Source organism: Bubalus bubalis, chromosome 2 (assembly GCF_019923935.1).
Source record: "Bubalus bubalis isolate 160015118507 breed Murrah chromosome 2, NDDB_SH_1, whole genome shotgun sequence".
Lineage (NCBI taxonomy): Eukaryota > Metazoa > Chordata > Mammalia > Artiodactyla > Bovidae > Bubalus > Bubalus bubalis.
The window spans coordinates 188,082,980-188,101,443 of NC_059158.1; the positions used below are offsets into that span (position 1 = coordinate 188,082,980).

The window sequence follows — 18,464 nt, forward strand, 5'->3', positions numbered from 1 at the left end:
AGTCGTGTCCGACTCTGTGCGACCCGTAGACGGCAGCCCGCCAGGCTCTGCCATCACGCTGCAGCACCCCATATTTGCATGACCTTTCTTGCCCCCAAAATCGGTTAACATCAGCAGGCCAATGGCTTCCGAATCTTACCTACTGGCAGAACCTACCTGTACCTGGGATTCCAACTGCTACTGAGTCTGGGAAGTAAAAATTTTAACTTTTTAGATTCTGAAAGGAATGAATGGCAAGTCTCAATTGACTACATCCAACACAGATAGACTCAGAAGTAGAAACTTACATGTTTAGTATTGGGAAGACAAGAGGTTTCCTATCAGATTTGCTATTATTAATATTTTCCTGTAAAAGACAGGGTGACATCAGCTGTTGCTGAGTGTTTTAGTTTCTCTAGCTATTGTGAAGAGAGGAGCAGTGAACTGGCCAGACTGACATCTGTTGAAGTGCCTCTTAAGGCTGGCAGTCATGAGTTTGTAGAGAACAGTCTGTTGCACTGGGTACTTTCTCCAGTTGTGCTTGGCTCTTTAGGTGTTGGTAAAGGGAAAAAGGAGCAGTTGGATTGATCCAGGGTTGAAATTCTTACAAAATCCACATGACAAAAGAGAGCACAGGAGATCAGGGTTTTTGCAAGGGTGTTGTTAAAACTATGGATCATTAAAATAAACAGGGTCAAAAATGAAGAAAGGAGAACTATTAGGAACTATTCAGTTCAGTCGCTCAGTCGTGTCCGACTCTTTGCAACCCCATGAATCGCAGCACGCCAGGCCTCCCTGTCCATCACCATCTCCTGGAGTTCACTCAGACTCACGTCCATTGATTTGGTGGTGCCATGCAGCCATCTCATCCTCTGTTGTCCCCTTCTCCTCCTGCCCCCAATCCCTCCCAGCATCAGAGTCTTTACCAATGAGTCAACTCTTCGCATGAGGTGGCCAAAGTACTGGAGTTTCAGCTTTAGAATCATTCCTTCCAAAGAAATCCCAGGGCTGATCTCCTTCAGAATGGACTGGTTGGATCTCCTTGCAGTCCAAGGGACTCTCAAGAGTCTTCTCCAACACCTCAGTTCAAAAGCATCAATTCTTCGGGGCTCAGCTTTCTTCACACTCCAACTCTCACATCCATACATGACCACTGGAAAAACCATAGCCTTGACTAGACGGACCTTTGTTGGCAAAGTAATGTCTCTGCTTTTCAATAGAAAAGTCAATGGCCTGGTGGTGCTGAAAAGTTGGAAAGACACCACAGAGGCGCTGGTGAAGTCTGCAAGCTGACTTTTGTTTTCAGGCACACTCATTGACACAGAGGTTAACCCTGGACATCCCCTAAACAGGCCCAGGGGCAATGTTTAGCTCAGAAGATAGAAAGATGTAACTGTGGTTCTACAGCTGTGAAGCCACAACTGGGTTCACATCTCTGCTTCACCGCTTGTAAGATGAGTGACAACGGCAATTCATTTACCCTGAAACTCCGTTTTCCCTTCTTCAAAGTGGAAGAAAAACATCGTATGATGGTGAGAGGACGATGCAGTGCACGTAAAGCGGCTGACACTGTGCCTGGCACACAGGGAGCGCTGAACACGCACAAGCTGTTACTTTTATGTTTGAAGCGTAGGAACCCTTCCTAACCCAAGGAAGGGTTACAATGAGAACAATTCTAACTCGAAGAATTGATGGGTTTGCAGAAGACTCTTGAGAGTCCCTTGGACTGCAAGGAGATCCAACCAGTCCATCCTAAAGGAGCTCAGTCCTGGGTGTTCATTGGAAGGCCTGATGTTGAAGCTGAGACTCCAATACCTTGGCCACCTGCTGCGAAGAGTTGACTCATTTGAGAAGACCCTGATGCTGGGAAAGATTGAGGGCAGGAGGAGAAGGGGACGACAGAGGATGAGATGGTTGGATGGCATCACCGACTCAATGGACATGGGTTTGGGTAGACTCCAGCAGTTGGTGATGAATAGGGACGCCTGGCGTGCTGCGGTTCATGGGGTCGCAAAGAATCGGACACGACTGAGCGACTGAACTGAACTGAACTGAACTGAACAAACTGCAGTGTTTTACAGACCGTCTGGATTACTAGGCGCATGCGCGTGTCCACGAGCTACGCCTAGGGCGGGCGCTGCGCATGCGCCGGAAGTTGCGCCGGGAAGCCAGCGCGGTCCGTTCCGCCCGACTCTAACATGGCGGCGCCTTCTGTCTGCCCTTAAGTGCCGTCCCGCCTTCTCGCGGCCGTGACGCCCTCCGCTGCCGTGGGCTCCGGGACACGGCGGGTGAGGGTCAGCAAGCACCGGGGCCGGGGGCGTCCCAGGAGTCGGGCGGAGGCGGCGGAGGATGCGGCGCGGCGGGCCGCCGGGGACGTTTGTGTGTGGGAGGGGAGGGCAGCGGACTGGGACCGGACCCGGGACTGAGGGGACCCCGCACAACACGAGGGTGCGGGGCGCTGCCCGCCGAGCGGGGCCGAGGACACAGGCCTGTGAGGCCCTGGAGGAGCTGGTCATGGTGGAGACCGATGCTGCGCCCGTGGGATCACTTCATTCTTTCGTTCGCTCCGCCAGCGGTGGCTCAGCTCCTCGTGGATTATGAGGGTGGAGCGAGTGACCCAGACCGGCGTCGCGGTTACAAAGTGTAGGCTGTGGAGCCAAGCAGCCGGGTTTGAATCCTGTCTCGGTGCTTGCCAACTGTGTTCTCAGGTACGTTGGTCCATCACCTCCTGCCTCAGTTTCCGCATCCTTAAAGAGAGCTGAGAATGAAATCTGCCTCCTAAAGCGATTATAAAGGTTAAATGAGATAACAGGTGTAAAGTGCTGAGAAGGCTTGCTGGCACAAAGTAAATGCTGTGTGTGCTTGTTGCTGGTATTTTTTGTATCATCATCATCACCACCACCCAGAGCTCAGAACCTCACGTGGGAGACCTCCAGAAGTGTAGGCAATTCTGATATGATGGAAGAAAAGCAGAAAAGTTCGTGCTTTGGAAACACTGAGCAGAGGCACCTTACTCGGTTTAGGCGGATCCAGGAAGGCTTTTGTTGCCCAGGAAACAACTGAAGGATGCTTGGGGAGTGTAGGCAGAAAAGCTGAAGAGTATTCTCAGCTGAAGATGGAATGTGAGACATTCTCTGTGCCTGGGGACAGAGATGAAAGAGACTAGTCTGTGGTCTGGTCCTCAGGGGTCTTGTTTTCGGGAGGGGAAGCAGGCATGGGGCATGAGGTGTCCTTACTTCCCCAACCACGGATCCTGTAGTGGAATCTCCCTTAGGGAGGCTTTTAAACCTAGCTGTGGACTTGCAATTTGGGGTTAATGAGGACACATTTAAGAATCAGATTTGTGGATTACAAAGATCACTCTAGTGAAGACTAGATTAAAGGGAATGGGCCTGGAGGCCCGTTAAGAGGCTATTAGAACTGTGGAGGTAAGAGATGACCATGGCCTTGAGTTAGATTAGAGGCAGAAGGTGGGGAGAGATGACCAAAGCTGGTGATGACTTAGATGGGGGATTTAGAGGCTGGGGGAGAGATCAGGGTTGGCTCCGAGTTTTTGACTGGTGGATGTGATGCTGCTCAGTGAGATAGGGAACAGGATGGGGAGGGGGTTTAAGGAGGGAAGATACATTTTGTTTTGAACATGTCTGTAGTAAATGCCTGTAAAACATTCAGATGGAGCTGTACTGTGGTGATCTAGCGTCCATCAGAGGTCTCTACAGTTGTGGGAAGGGATGTGTCACCTGGGTGAGGGTCTGGAGTGAGAAGCACGGGGTCTGGGACATCCCAGAGGATGCTAGGGCTGCAAGACTACTTGGGCATAGCCTCGTTGCTTTTGCTTATCAACCATGTGCTGTCGTTGGTCAGCAGGCTTTCCTGAGCTGCAGGGACTGGGACTGCGTGTATCCATCTTTGTGTCTCAGCTGCCCAGCACAGGGCCTGGTGTGCAGCAGCCCAGTCACAATCCACTGTGACGTTTATTGAGCACTGACTTTGTTGTGCCAGGCTCTGTGCTCAGTGCTCTGCATTTGCCTGTGTTTGGTGAACACAGAGCAGCTCTTAGAACCCTACAGGTTCTCATCAGATTTTCCACTTGGTCTTTGATTCAGGTAGTGAGCTGGAGGAGGAGAGCCAAGCTGGAGTTTCCCTGGACAAGCTATCGGAACAGAGTAGCCTGGGCTTCTTGGAAATCTGAGGTATGTCTGTTAAGACTCACAGATGAAACAAACCAGGAGGTCAGTTTGTTTGCCCTCTTCTCGGGCGCAGCGCGCTCCAACCCACCTTTTCAAGAGAACCTTTCTTTAAAAGTGCACAATGATGACAGAACCCGAGGTAGTGTGGTTAGGAGAATGTTGATGAAGTTGTCGTTTTGCTGACAGAGATCTTGCTAGGTTAATCCCTGGGCAGCGTTCACACCTAAAATGCTCCAAAATACAGTGACTGAAAGGAAATAGAAATTTATTCCTGTCCCTTAACAGTCTGGAAGTAGGCAGTCCAGAACTGGTCAGGGCAGCTCACCGTGTTCTGTGAAGTCATCCAGAGGCAAGGTTCCATTGATCATGTAGCTCTCCTTGCTCAAACCCTGGCTTCCATCTCATGGACCGAGCAGGCTGCTCTGGCTCCTGCCATTGTGTATGCACTGCGTATGGCAGAGAGAGGAGGAGTAGGGAGCACATACCCTTTCCTTCTAAGGTTCTAATGTTTGAAGATATGTATTTTTGTGCAGTGTGTCCCCAAGCCCCCGCCTCTGGCATACAACCAAAGGAGGAGTCACGACTGTTCCACTGCTGGAGGGAAAGCTGGCTGAGAGACCCGTTCTGTCCCCAGTGCGACTGGACTGCTGACTCTGACGGTAGGCCTGAGGGAAGTCCACTGGCCGGTGAAACAGGGTGGGGTGTGTCCCGGGCCTCTGGGCCCCGAAGGCAGGCCCTCTGGCTCTGGGTTGTCCGTGTTGCTTGGCCCAGCGAGCCCAGGCTTGCTCACACAGTGCTTTCTGTGCCTGGCGTGTCAGACACTGCACTGGGGCTCAGGCTGTGGAGGTGAGGGAGCTGGGTCCTGGGGTCAAGGCGCCCTAGCCACATGGTAATCATGGTATGGGCTTCCCAGGTGGCTCAGTGGTACAGAATCCAGCTGCCAATGCAGGAGACGCAGGAGTGGCCCTGGAGGAGGAGATGGCACCCCACTCCCTTATCTCGCCTGGGAAATCCCATGGACAGAGGAGCCTGGCGGATTACAGTCCATGGAGTCACGAAGAGTTGGACACGGCTGAGCACGTGTGCACTCACAGTGCAGCAGGAAACGCCAGAGGCCTGTCCAGAAGCGTGTGGAGCACAGGAGGATGCCTGACGTTGCACGGCTCTGTGAGGTGGTGAAGAGCCACGGTACACCACGTGCTTCGGAGTGCGTTAGAAAGGCCCCCGCAGATTGAGCCGTGAGGACTCCAGGGTCAGGTGTGTATCTCTGCTTCCCGGGTTAGAGGCTCTCTGTCCTGAGGGCCAGTCACTCCCTTGTCGCTCCTCAGTTTCCTCATCTGTGAAATAGCGGCAATGTCGTTGACTCCAGAGAACGGTCTTGAGAATGCCGGGAAATCCAGCATGCAGTTCACAGGGCCTGCTGTGTGCGAGTCGGTGTCCTCCTGCCGCACGGTGCGGGTTGGTTCGAAGCCAGAGAGATTGGTTCGCACAGCAGTCACAGAAGCCCAACCTCCGGGGAGGCCAGGCTGTGGTCTGTCCATCTTGAGGCAGGTTGTCCAGATTGGACTCAGAGGATCAGGGACTGCTCTGCACACCCCCTGTTTTTCTCAGGAGTTCCACCAAGCTTTCTAATTGAAGTGGTCTGTCCAGATTCTCAGAGGCTGTCCTCTGAAAGGGCTGCTGAGGGGTCCTTTGGGAAGGAAAGGATTCCCTCTGCCTGGTTAACTCCTTCAAGCGCAAATGCTTCTGGGAAACGTTCTCCCAGTCCTACCCACCCTTCCCACCCCCTCCTCAGCTGACTTTGAGCTCCTCCTCTGTGACCTCCTGGCATCCTTCTGTGATCTAGCAGTACGCTCTTACCTGCTGTGATGTTACGGGTCTCCTTGCCTGTCCGCCTGTGAGGCTGCGAGCAGCTCACGTGCAGGCACAGGGCCTTGTCTCTCCAGGTACTCCCTCTGTGTGGGTCATTTCCTGGCACGGAGCTGGTGCTCAGTAAACAATGGGCTCAGCCAGTGGGGCCAGAGAGACCTCCAGTGTGATGAGGGTTTGGCATGCTGTTGATGAAGAGAGGACTCATGATGATTTCCTTGGTATCTGTGTGAAATATGGCATGCGAACATGGTGAACTATGACCTAAAGTACGAAAGTTTGGGTCAGAGACCGTTTCTCTGTCTTTCTGTCCTTTTCCAGTAGAGCAGTTTCTCAGCTCTGACGTGGTGCCGTTTGGGGCTTGGTGAGTCTTTGTTGTGGGGCTGTCTCGTGCACTTTGGGGTGCGGAGCAGCACCCTGGGCCTCTGCCCACAGGTGCCAGCAGCCCCCGTCTACCTCCAGCTGTGATAAATGGAAACGTCTCCAGAGGAGGCCATGTGTCTCCAGAGCAGAATTGCCCTCAACTAAGAACCTCTGAGGGCTTCCCACATGGCTCAGTGGTAAAGAATCCACCTGCCAGTGCAGGAGAAGTGGGATCGATCCCTGGATCAGGAAGATCCTCTGGAGAAGGAGACGGTAACCCACTCCAGTACTCTTGCCTGGAGAATCCCAAGGACAGAGGAGCCTGGTGGGCTGCAGTCCATGGGGTTGCAGAGTCGGACACACCGGAGCGGCTAGACACAAAAACCAACAGAGAATCTCTGGGCTGCTGGTTAGAAGCATGAACGTCTAAGTCCAAGACACTTGAGCCGAGCATACCTGGTCCTTGTACTTACTAGCTGTGTGGCTTTGGACAAAGTACTTGACCTCTCTAAGCCTCCGTTTCCTCGGGTGTGTAGTGGGAATAATGATGACCTCACGCTAGCTTTATGGGGTGGAATTATTAATGAGGTAATGCGTGTAAAATGCTTTATCTAGCCTTTGAGTCCACAGTTGGTATCGAGTGGTACCATGTGTTAGGAGAGGGTGATCTAACAACAGCCTATGAGGGTCAAGAGAGCAAGCGTGCAGAGTTGAGGAAGAAAAATGCTTAGGGTGGGGAAGTGAGTGGCCCTCTCAGGTCTGACCCGGTTCCTGTCCCAGATGACTGTTAACGGTGTCTGTGTGTCCTGCCCGGGCCCTTCTGTGCATGTGTGTGTCTGTTTGTGTGTATAGGGGAGACACTTTGAACAGTGTCACGTGGCTTGATTTTGCCGCACGTGAACTGAGCCTTCAGTCTAGAATGCCGAAAGGGCAGCCTCTGTGGGCAGAGCTGCAGTTGGAACAGTTTGCCACAAAAAAGACCTAGGTGCCCCACTCTGTACCGTCCTGGAATTCCCTCGAGGACGGTGCCACACGGGTGGCAGAGGTTCTCAGACCTGGTGAATGGCAGGGTGACGGACATCACCAGAGGAAGGGACCCCAACCTCACGGAAATGAAAACCTCCAAGCACATTTAGTGCACAGAGCATATCGTCCCAGAGACCGTAATTTACCACAATCTACTTTCGCCAGCCGCATTTTTAAATGATTGCAATAATAGAGGTCACAAGACTAGGCATTTTAGCAGCGAGTGATTTTAGCATTTGCTCCAGGTGTCTGGCACTCTCGGAGGTCCTCGTGGGTATCAGTAGCTTAACAGTCTGAGGGCGCCTACGTTGACCTCAATGATGCAGTCACAGATGCTACAGAAAGCCCGGGCGTGGGCTCTTACGTTCACACCCGCTTGTTAGGAGAGATCAGCCTGGAGCTTCAAAGGAAGGAAGCGGAGGGCACGGTTAGAGGTGAGAGTTGCTCATTCACGTGTGCAGAGGCTCAGATGTGGCAGCGCCTGCTGGGAGTCTCATTCACGTGTGCAGAGGCTCAGATGTGGCAGCTCCTGCTGGGAGTCTCATTCACGTGTGCAGAGGCTCAGATGTGGCAGTGCCTGCTGGGAGTCTCATTCACGTGTGCAGAGGCTCAGATGTGGCAGCTCCTGCTGGGAGTCTCATTCACGTGTGCAGAGGCTCAGATGTGGCAGCGCCTGCTGGGAGTCTCATTCACGTGTGCAGAGGCTCAGATGTGGCAGCGCCTGCTGGGAGTCTCATTCACGTGTGCAGAGGCTCAGATGTGGCAGCTCCTGCTGGGAGTCTCATTCACGTGTGCAGAGGCTCAGATGTGGCAGCTCCTGCTGGGAGTCTCATTCACGTGTGCAGAGGCTCAGATGTGGCAGCGCCTGCTGGGAGTCTCATTCACGTGTGCAGAGGCTCAGATGTGGCAGCGCCTGCTGGGAGTCTCATTCACGTGTGCAGAGGCTCAGATGTGGCAGCGCCTGCTGGGAGTCTCATTCACGTGTGCAGAGGCTCAGATGTGGCAGCTCCTGCTGGGAGTCTCATTCACGTGTGCAGAGGCTCCGATGTGGCAGCGCCTGCTGGGAGTCTCATTCACGTGTGCAGAGGCTCAGATGTGGCAGCGCCTGCTGGGAGTCTCATTCACGTGTGCAGAGGCTCAGATGTGGCAGCTCCTGCTGGGAGTCTCATTCACGTGTGCAGAGGCTCCGATGTGGCGGCTCCTGCTGGGAGTCTCATTCACGTGTGCAGAGGCTCAGATGTGGCAGCTCCTGCTGCGAGTCTGCCGAAAGCAGCCCTGGTGGTTCGTTGTCACAGCAGAAATGTACTCAGCTTCTGGTCTTAAAAGGTCTGGCAGTAGAACTTGTTCCCCCTACCCCACCCACCCCACTTCCTCTACTGACCCGATTCATCTAAGCACTGCCTTTCCTGTCCTGAGTGGAAGGCTCCAGGGCCCAGTGGGAAGTTGTCTCCAGCTCAGGAGCCTGGCTGGTGAAACATTTCTCATCTCTGTAGGCTCAGGGCTGGGTGGGCCCCTGTCAGGGACTTTCCTGGTTGAGTGTAACTCAGTCAGCTGCCCAAGTTAATGCTTCAAATCATGGCCTAAAGTCAGAAATAACATTGGTTAATTTTGTAAGCTGTCTTGTTAAATATTGAGTAGATACAAAAGCATATATGCCACCTGAAGGATAAGCATTCAAGGAACACCCACAGTCACCAAGTTTGCACAGAAGAATCTGCCATCACCTTTGAAGTGCCCTCCCTGAGCCCGCCCCACTCCCACCCCACGTAAGCACTGAACCTGCTTTTACTGTTTCCATGCTTTTCTTTTTCCTTTACTGCTTTTCTGGCCCCATGGCTGGTGGGGTCTTGGTCCCCTGACCAGAGACTGAATCCAGGCCAGGACACTGCGAGTGCCGCGTCTTAACCGCTGGGTCGCTAGGCGATTCCTGTCTCTTGCTTTTCTTTAGTTTTACCACATGCGTTTGTGTTGCTAAACAATGTTATTTTATTTAATTTTGCATGTTTTTGAACTCAGCACACCATCATGTTTTTTTCAAGGTCTAAATTTTTTGCTTAACATGTGTTCTTGAGATTAATCCATGTTGCATATCGTTTTTACTGATTTATATTCTGTTGTGTGAGAATTTACATACCCTTTCTGTTGTTGACAGGCATTTGTTTCCAGTATTTTGCTGAGACAGCCAGTGATACTGTGGCCATTCCTGGGGTGCACGTGTGCAGCCTGTCAGGACGCACCCCAGGGAGAAGGACTGCATCCTGGAGTGTGCGCACCTTCAGTTTGTCTAAATGGAGCTACACCAGGTCGTTTCCAGACTGGTTTCCCCAGTTTACAGCTCAAGTGACGATCTGCCCGCTTCACAGCCTCTGAACAGCAGTGTTGTCAGATTTAAGCTTTTTGCTAATCTGTTGGCAGCTCAGTGATACCTCACATTCTTCATGGTTATTAGTGGGTTGAGCATCTTTTCATGCACTAATGGATCGTTCAGCTTTTAGCTTCTCTGAAACAGCTGCTTAAGTCTTTTCCCTCATTGTTTTATTGAATTGCCTTTTTATTATACAGAGGCGCCCCCCTCTCCCCCCGAAACTATCCACTTCCCGTCTGTGGCTTGTCTTTTTGCTCTAGTGTTTTTTTAATGTACAGAAATTCTTAATTTTAATGTCATTTATTAACTTTTTTCTTAATAGTTAGCACTTATTATTTAAGAACTTCCTCCCTACTTCAAGTTTATAAAGATATTTCCCCATATATTGTCTTCCAAACATTTTATGGTTTTTACCTTTTTCACTAAGGTCTTTAGTTTGTTCATAATAATTTTGTATATGGTTTGAGATGGGAGGTAGTTTTTTTCCTTTTTTTAATAAGCACATCACATTAAGCCAGCACTATGTACTGAAAAATACATTCGTTTCTTGTGGATCATGAAAGCCATCCGCGACCGTTATTGTGCATCAGGTGTCCACAAGCGTCTGGGTCTGTTTCTGGGCTCTTTACCATCTGTCTCTGTGTGCCAACATCCCACCAACTAATGCTCCCTGCTTTTATCGCACAGGTGAGCGGTGCAGCTCTTTAACTGTGGAGACGCCGTTAGTCCTGTGTCTGTTCAGGCTCACTTGTCTCTTACTTGCTGGTTTCGTTTTCTGGCTGTGCTGGGCCTGCACCGCTGCTGGGCTCTCTCTGCTTAGGGCGAGCGGGGGCTGCCCTTCCTTGCGGCGGCCGGCGGCTTCTCTTGTTGCTGAGCGCAGGCACGAGGCGCAGGGGCTTCAGTAGCTGTAGCTCGTGAGCTGGGTATTTGTGGTGCCCTGGCTCAGTTGCTGTGTGGCGTGAGGGATCTGCCCAGACCAGGGATCGAAGCGATGACTCTTGCACCGTGAGGCGGATTCTTAACCGCTGGCCCACTGGGGACGCCCCTAGAGTTTCTTAGAGACTGCTGTAGTTGGTCCTTACTCCTCCTTGCACTGAACCCTTTCATGTGGGATTTCTCTTTATCTGCCTGAAGTGTGTCTTGTACAGTGTGCGACTCTGGGCTGCAGTCCCTGGGGGCCGTCTAGTGGTTACAGATTCTCCCAGAGGGATTGTGCCCCTCTCCATGTGGTGCCGGGATTTGATATGGGCTGCTTTCTGTGCCATCTTCTTTCCACTGAGATATAACCCTTTGGGACCCGGCTTTATCCTGGAGGGCCCTCCCTAGAGACCTTGAGCTTGCTGAGTTCTGCAGATGCCCTCGCTGCCCACTCTCAAAGCCCCACTTGCTGTCTGAATTCCAGCCTTTGCTTAAGTTGGTTTGACCTGCAAGTATTCCTTGCTGACCTGCCGGTCCTTTGACGCATTTAAAAGCATCGTACAGTGTTTCTCCAGCACTGGGGCCGTGCGTGGTGAGTCAGCCGGCGCCTGGTCTGCTGTGCTGTTGTTGTTTAGTCACTAATTTGTGTCTGACTCTTTGCGACCCTGTGGGCTGTAGCCCACCAGGCTCCTCTGTCCATGGGATTTCCCAGGCAAGAAGACTGGAGTGGATTGCCATTTTCCTTCTCTGGGGGATCTTCTTTCTCCAGAGATCAAGCCCAGGTCTCCTGCATAGGCAGGTGGATTCTTTACCACTGAGCCATCAGGGAAGCCCCTACCTCCTGTGCCACGCTTTCAGAAATTAAAATGCTTCAGGGTTTCAATTGTATCTTTCATTTGGCAGTTGCAGACTCTGAGGATCAGAACTAAGACTTAATATTGCTCATTTTTGGCTTTTTGTTTAATATATATAACATGTTCTGTAACATCGATTAGTATAAGGAAAGGGAGTTGCCAACTAATGACAGAGAACTTGCCCTTTGGGGACAGACTGAGGATCCAGTGAATCAAGAATTCTGTATCTGTCCATGGCAGCCTTGCCCCTGTTTAAAGTGGAAAGAGCACACCTCACAGAGTGTGGTGGACTTTGGCCTCACATCCTGGCAAGTCACTGAGACCTGGGTGGAATGACAACCTCTCTAAGCCGTCGTTTGCTCATCTGCACAGTGAGGGGGACCATATAACTGCCTTCCGGGAGAATCAGTGTGGGTGTTTGGTGAGGCTGCGTGTATGGAGGAAACACTGCAGGCAGGTTGCCCAGCAGCTATTCCGGTTTCTCCCTCGTGGGCACTGTTGAACTTGTGCGCCGCACGTGCTGCTCCCTTGGGAAACGGCAAGCCTGCTGTTTCTCCTGCCGGTAGCCTCCCCACAAGTGTCCAGCATAGGGGGACTAATCGTAAGCACGGCTCTGTTTTCTCTGGTCACAGGCCCACAGGCCCAGCCACAGTCCTTTCCCAGGACTCACTGTTTCCTTACAGCTGGGTAAGACTCCATCAGGCTAGGAAACCGTGGCTGCGGCACAGTGGGCTCTCTGGTCAGTTAAGTCACATCCAGGCGTTTTCCCTTTGTGCCTGGCCAGTGAGCGCACTTAGCCTCTGCAGAGGCGTTGGCAGGCCGTGGTCTGGCACAGTGAGCCACTCGCTGCTGCTCGCCGGGCGCGCTGGCTCACAGTGGGAACTCAGTGTTTTCCATCTCTGCCACCTTGAAACCGGAAGTGCTAACTTGTACTTATTCATGTTTGTGTGATTATTGGTGAGATTGAGCCTCTTTTTTTCTGTATTGAGTATATTGACCACACGCATATTTTTTCATTTGTGAATTGCCTGTTCATTTCTTTGGCTCATTTTTCTGTTGGAAGATTTTTTTGTTGCTTTTTAATTTTTAATAACAGCTTTGCTGAGACAGTCACATACCCTATAACTCCCTATTTTCCGTGCTCGCTCAGCGGCTGTCGTTCATTCACAGAGCCGTGCAGTTGTCGCCGCGTCCCCGGAGAACCCACCACTCGCTCGCAGGCGTCCTCCGCTCACCTCTGTCGCCCCAGCCCGAGGCAACCATTCCATCATGATGGATTTGTCTATCTAGGCGTTGTGTATAAATGGAATATTGCAGGTTAGGGTTTTGTGGCTGGCTCCTTTCACAGAGCATGATGTTTTCAAGCTTTGATTCAGACTGTAGCACGTATCAGTACTTAATTATTATCACATAATTCTCTGCATACCACATTTTCAAGCTGTGTTCTGCATACCACATTTTCAAGAAGTTCAAGCTGGTTTTAGAAAAGGCAGAGGAACCAGAGATCAAATTGCCAACATCTGCTGGATCATCAAAAAAGCAAGAGAGTTCCAGAAAAACATCTCTTTCTGCTTTATTGCCTATGCCAAAGCCTTTGACTGTGGACCATAACAAACTGTAGAAAATTCTTAAAGAGTTGGGAATACCAGACCACCTGACCTGCCTCTTGAGAAATCTTTATGCAGGTCAGGAAGCAACTGTTAGAACTGGACATGGAACAACAGACTGGTTCCAAATAGGAAAAGGAGTACATCAAGGCTGTATATTGTCACCCTGCTTATTTAACTTATATGCAGAGTACATCATGAGAAATGCTGGGCTGGATGAAGCACAAGCTGGAATCAAGATTGCTGGGAGAAATATCAATAACCTCAGATATGCTGATGATGCCACCCTATGGCAGAAAGTGAAGAGGAAGAGAGCCTCTTGATGAAAGTGAAAGAGGAGAGTGAAAAAGTTGGCTTAAAACTCGACATTCAGAAAACTAAGATCATGGCATCTGGTCCCATCACTTCATGGAAAATAGATTGGGAAACAATGAAAACACGAGAGACTTTATTTTTTTGGGCTCCAAAATCACTGCAGATGGTGACTGCAGCTATGAAATTAAAAAGATGCTTACCCCTTGGGAGAAAAGTTATGACCAACCTAGACAGCATATTAAAAAGCAGAGACATTACTTTGCCAACAAAGGTCCGTCTAGTCAAGGCTATGGTTTTTCCAGTAGTCATGTATGGATGTGAGAATTGGAAAGCTGAGTGCCGAAGAATTGATGCTTTTGAACTGTGGTATTGGAGAAGACTCTTGAGAGTCCCTTGGACTGCAAGGAGATCAAATCAGTCCATCCTAAAGTAGATCAGTCCTGAATATTCATTGGAATGACTGATGTCGAAGCTGAAACTCCAATACTTTGGCCACCTGATGCTGGGCAAGATTGAAGGCGGGAGGAGAAGGGGACGACAGAGGTGAGATGGTTGGATGGCATCACCGACTCAATGGACATGAGTTTGAGTAAACTCCGGGAGTTGATGACGGACAGGGAGGCCTGACGTGCTGTGGTCCATGGGGTCACAAAGAGTCAGACATGACTGAGCGACTGAACTGAACTGATGTATATCCTGGGAAAAATGCTGACTCCCCACTCAAAAACTCAGGTTTTGGGGAAAGCTGTTGCTTTGGAGATGAACGGCTTGGTAATAGCCGCCCTCCCCACTGGGAATCAGGTGGTCCCAACTACAGAACTAGACTGGGACTACAACATGGCTAAAGGAAGATGGGATCAGAGTCATTTTGTCAGATGTGTTCTTGAAGGACTCAGGCAAGCACGTGCTAAGACTTTAAACTCTGCCAAATTGGCAAACACAGAACAGGAGGAGAAGGAAGCTCATGGTAAATTCCTAGATAGACTGAGGGAAGCCCATCTCAGATTCACTAGGATTGATCCTGAAAGTGAAGAGGGGAGAGTGATAGATAGATAGATTAAAAGATTTCTCACTCAGTTGGCTCCAGATATCTGCCATAAGCTATTAAAACAGGCATATGGACCAAAGCAGTCTTTAGATAATCTGTTGCATCTGGCTCGAACAGTCAATTACAGCAGGGAATATGAGGAAAGAAAGGCAGAGAAAGATAAGGGAACAGGCGGAAGCCCTTGTTATGTCTGTCAGAACCGTTCTTAAACAGCCTGAGAAAAATTTCTGGAGCGACACAGGTGAAAAGGGATGGGTTTGCTATTACTGTGGAAAGGAGGGGCACCTCAAGCACCTCAAGCGGGATTGCCCTCAGGTGTCTAACCGCCCCTGGCGCAATGTCCGGTCTGCGAGGGACCACACTAGAGGAAAGACTGCCCCCAGAGGCATAGGTTTCAGGGACCTAGGTTTTAAGAAAACCAGGGCTGAAGGTGCCTGGGGGTCCCCACACAAGCTCCCATCCTAATTACATCTGAGGTACCCCGGGTATTAATAACTGTGGGGGCAAATCCATCGATTTCCTTTTGGACACTGGGGCAGCTTACTCTGTGCTCACCGAAGCCCCTGGCTCACTTTCTTCTCGATCTGCTTCCATAGTGGGACTATCGGGACAAGCCAAACGTTATTATTTCAGTCGTCCTCTAAGCTGCAACTGGGACTCTGTGCTATTTTCACACGAGTTTCTGATCGTGCCAGAGTCTCCCTCACCCCTTTTGGGGAGGGATATACTAAGCAAGGTCCATGCCTCTGTTTTCATGAATATGGAGCCCTCCCTTTCTCTCCCATTAATTGAATAAAATATAAATCCTAGAATGTGGGCTGATGGAAAATCTGTGGGTCGAGCACAAAATGCTATTCCTGTAGTTGTTAAGTTCAAAGACCTGCACTTATTTCCACATCGAAAGCAGTATCCACTGAAACCTGAGGTTAAGGAAGGGTTAAAACCCATCATCAAGAATTTAAAGGAGCAGGGACTATTTATTCCCTGTAACAGTTCATGCAACACTCCTATTTTGGGTATAAAGAAGTCAAGTGATAAGTGGAGACTAGTTCAAGATTTACAAATAATAAATGAGGCTGCAGCTTGTACTCTATTGTCTGAAATCCCTAAACGAGCCATATATTTTTCAATATGCTTTCTAGAATTAAATCTGTACTAAGTCATCCCCTACCTATGACTTTAAGACAATTTAGAGGCTTTTTGGGAATCACAGGCTACTGTCGCATTTGGATCCCGGGTTATGGGGAACTTGCCTGGCCTTTATATGAACTTATAACTGAAACTCAACAGGCCCAAACCGACAAACTGGTGTGGTCTCCAGATACAAGGCTTTTAAGGCTCTTCAGACTGCTCTCCTGCAAGCTCCTGTTGAGTTCACCCTCAGGGTCAGACTTTAATTTGTTTGACACTGAAAGAAAAGGTAGGGCCTTGGGAGTTTTGACGCAACCCTGAGGGCCTCAGCAGCAGCTTGTGGGAGTAGAATCTTAAACTCTGAAGTTAATATTTGGGTGACAGACAGTTGGCTTCTTAAATATCAGTCACTGTTGTTAGAAGGACCAATAGCTAAGCTTAAAGTTTCTGGGAACTTAAATCCTGCCACTTTCCTTCCTGAGAAGGAAAATGAGACACCTCATCACTACTGGGGACAATCCCAATTTCTAACTTTAAACTGTGCAGCTCGGGAAGACGCATTAGACAATCCTGACATGAAAATATTTACAGATGGCAGTTCTTTGATTTGGGATGGGAAGCAGGTTATGCCATGGGGACAGCTAAACAGGTTTTAGAAGCAAAATCTCTCCCCCAGAGAACGAGTGCTCAGTTAGCGGAGCTTGTGGCTCTGACCCGAGGTCTAGAGTTAAGCAAAGAGCACCAAGTAAATATCTACACTGCTTCTAAGTGGCTTGTTTGACTTTACACGCTTATGGTGCAATGGAAAGAAAGACAGTTTAAAATGGCAACAGGAGAACCTATGAAGCATTTCAGAGAGATTGAGAGACTTTTAACTGCTGTATATTGTCCTAAAGAAGTAGCTGTTATGCAAAGGGCACAGCAGGGATGGGAGTAAAGTGGCCGAAGGTAATCAGTTGGCTGACTGTCGAGCCAGAAAAGCGAGACTTTACGAAACCCCTTCACTGCAGACGCCTTTGATCTGGACAGGTCCTGTGGAACAGGAAAAACCACAATATACTGAGGAAGAATTAGAAAGATGAGAAAAGAGGAGCCAAGATTACTGATAAAGGATGGTTACAGTCTGAGGATGGACTATTAATAATTCCTGAAAATGCTCAATGGAAAATTCCAAGGGTTTACACCAGAGTTTTCATTCAGGTGTTGAAAGTACTTACCAGATGGCTTCTCGTTTGTTTGAAGGTAAAAATATAACAAAAACTTTAAAGAGCATTATCAAAAGATGTGAGGTTTGTCATAAAAATTACCCAAAGACTGGAAAGCTAGCAAAATCTGGGTTACAACGAAGTGGAAAATACCCTGGAGAGGAAAATACCCTGGGAAATTGATTTTACTCATATGCCAAAAGCTAATGGGTATTCTTGCTTACAAGTGTGGGTGGATACTTTTACTGGATGGATTGAGGCTTTTCCCTGTCGTAGTGAGCAGGCTAAGGAGGTTCTAAGAGTTTTAATCCTTGAAATTGTCCCCAGGTGTGAGCTGCCACGGAGCCTTCAGAGTGACAACGGCTCCGCCTTTAGAGCTGCTGTAACTCGGGGGTGTCTAAGGCTCTAGGAATAGAACACCGCTTACCCTGTTCCTGCAGGCCCCAATCCTCAGGAAAGGTTGAGAAAGCTAATGACATTATTAAGATACCTCTGTGCACATCAACTCAAGAGACTCAGGACAATTGGACTAAAGTTCTACCCTTAGCTTTAATGAGGGCTTGAACTGCCCCCAAAAGGAGAGACTGTCCCCCTTTGAATGTCTTTATGGAAGGCCTTTCTTATGCACAGACATTGTTAGAGACCCTGAAGCCTTGGAATTAACTAATTATGTAACTCAGCTCTCAGCTTTTCAACAGGCATTAAAGGAACTCCGGGAGGTGACTTCTGACCCAGCCTCTGAGTCAAGCAAGCCTCTGTTTGAGCCAGGAACTGATGTCCTGATAAAAACATTGGGATCTGGGGGCCCATCCCTCGAGCCCCTCTGGGAAGGCCCTTACTAGGTTATTCTTTCTTCTCCCACAGCTGTCAAAGTGCCAGGAATTGATTCGTGGGTACATCACACTCAATTTAGGAGGTAGCACCCTGACCAAGACTAAGTGACATCATTTTATGTCTTTACTCTCTATGCTCTGACTTTGTCCTTTCCACATGGGCCTGATAATCTATGTGAGCCTACTTCTGTGGACTCCAAAAATCCTGAGTCTGCCGTTTGATCCTCAACACAATGCTTTTCTGTCCTGTGCTCACTCCTATGCTGCATTCCACAATCGGTCTAACTGCTGGGTCTGTGGAGCACTCCCCTCTTCATCAGTGGAAGGCTTCTGGTGGTGGATGTCTCCACTTCAAGGAAAAGACTTTCTCCAAGTCTGCGAACACCTTCGACATCAACAATCACATGTGATGTCTCTTCTTCATCTGATGACATCTAACAATCCTAAAGTGGACTGGTGCAACACTTTGTACCCTAACTATGGACATAATGTGACTTTAACGTTGCTGATTGTTCTGTTCTTGCTGTTTGCTCCCTGCATCTGTAACTGTGTAGCTGGATTTGTTTGTAGGTGCATGAAAGCTTTTAAGTTACAAATGGTTGCTCAAACTCCTGCCACTGTGGCAGCTTCCTCCAGCTACTCCTCCAACTACTACTTGGGGCCCCTGGATCAGAGACCCTCGATATGAGGGTTAGGAGAATATGTTGCCTCACCAATTTAGAGGCGATGCCCCTTTGCTTAGGCAACGTAATCCTCCTAAG

The 18,464-nt window shown here is 49.6% G+C and overlaps 1 long non-coding RNA gene across 4 annotated transcripts in view; it reads left to right on the forward strand.

Annotated features, from left to right (window-relative positions):
• Positions 1-2,135: 2,135 nt before the first annotated feature.
• Positions 2,136-18,464, forward strand: part of LOC102414273 — a 33,019-nt gene continuing 16,690 nt past the window's right edge. Inside the window, exons 1-5 of one of the 4 annotated variants that reach the window (XR_006549074.2) lie at positions 2,136-2,687; positions 4,090-4,172; positions 4,703-4,828; positions 5,083-9,193; positions 9,580-10,175. This is a non-coding gene — a long non-coding RNA (uncharacterized LOC102414273). Of the gene's footprint in view, positions 2,688-4,085; positions 4,173-4,702; positions 4,829-5,082; positions 9,194-9,579; positions 10,176-18,464 lie in introns of those variants that run through there. The other 3 variants (XR_003107363.3, XR_003107364.3, XR_328254.3) reach the window with 3 other exon arrangements.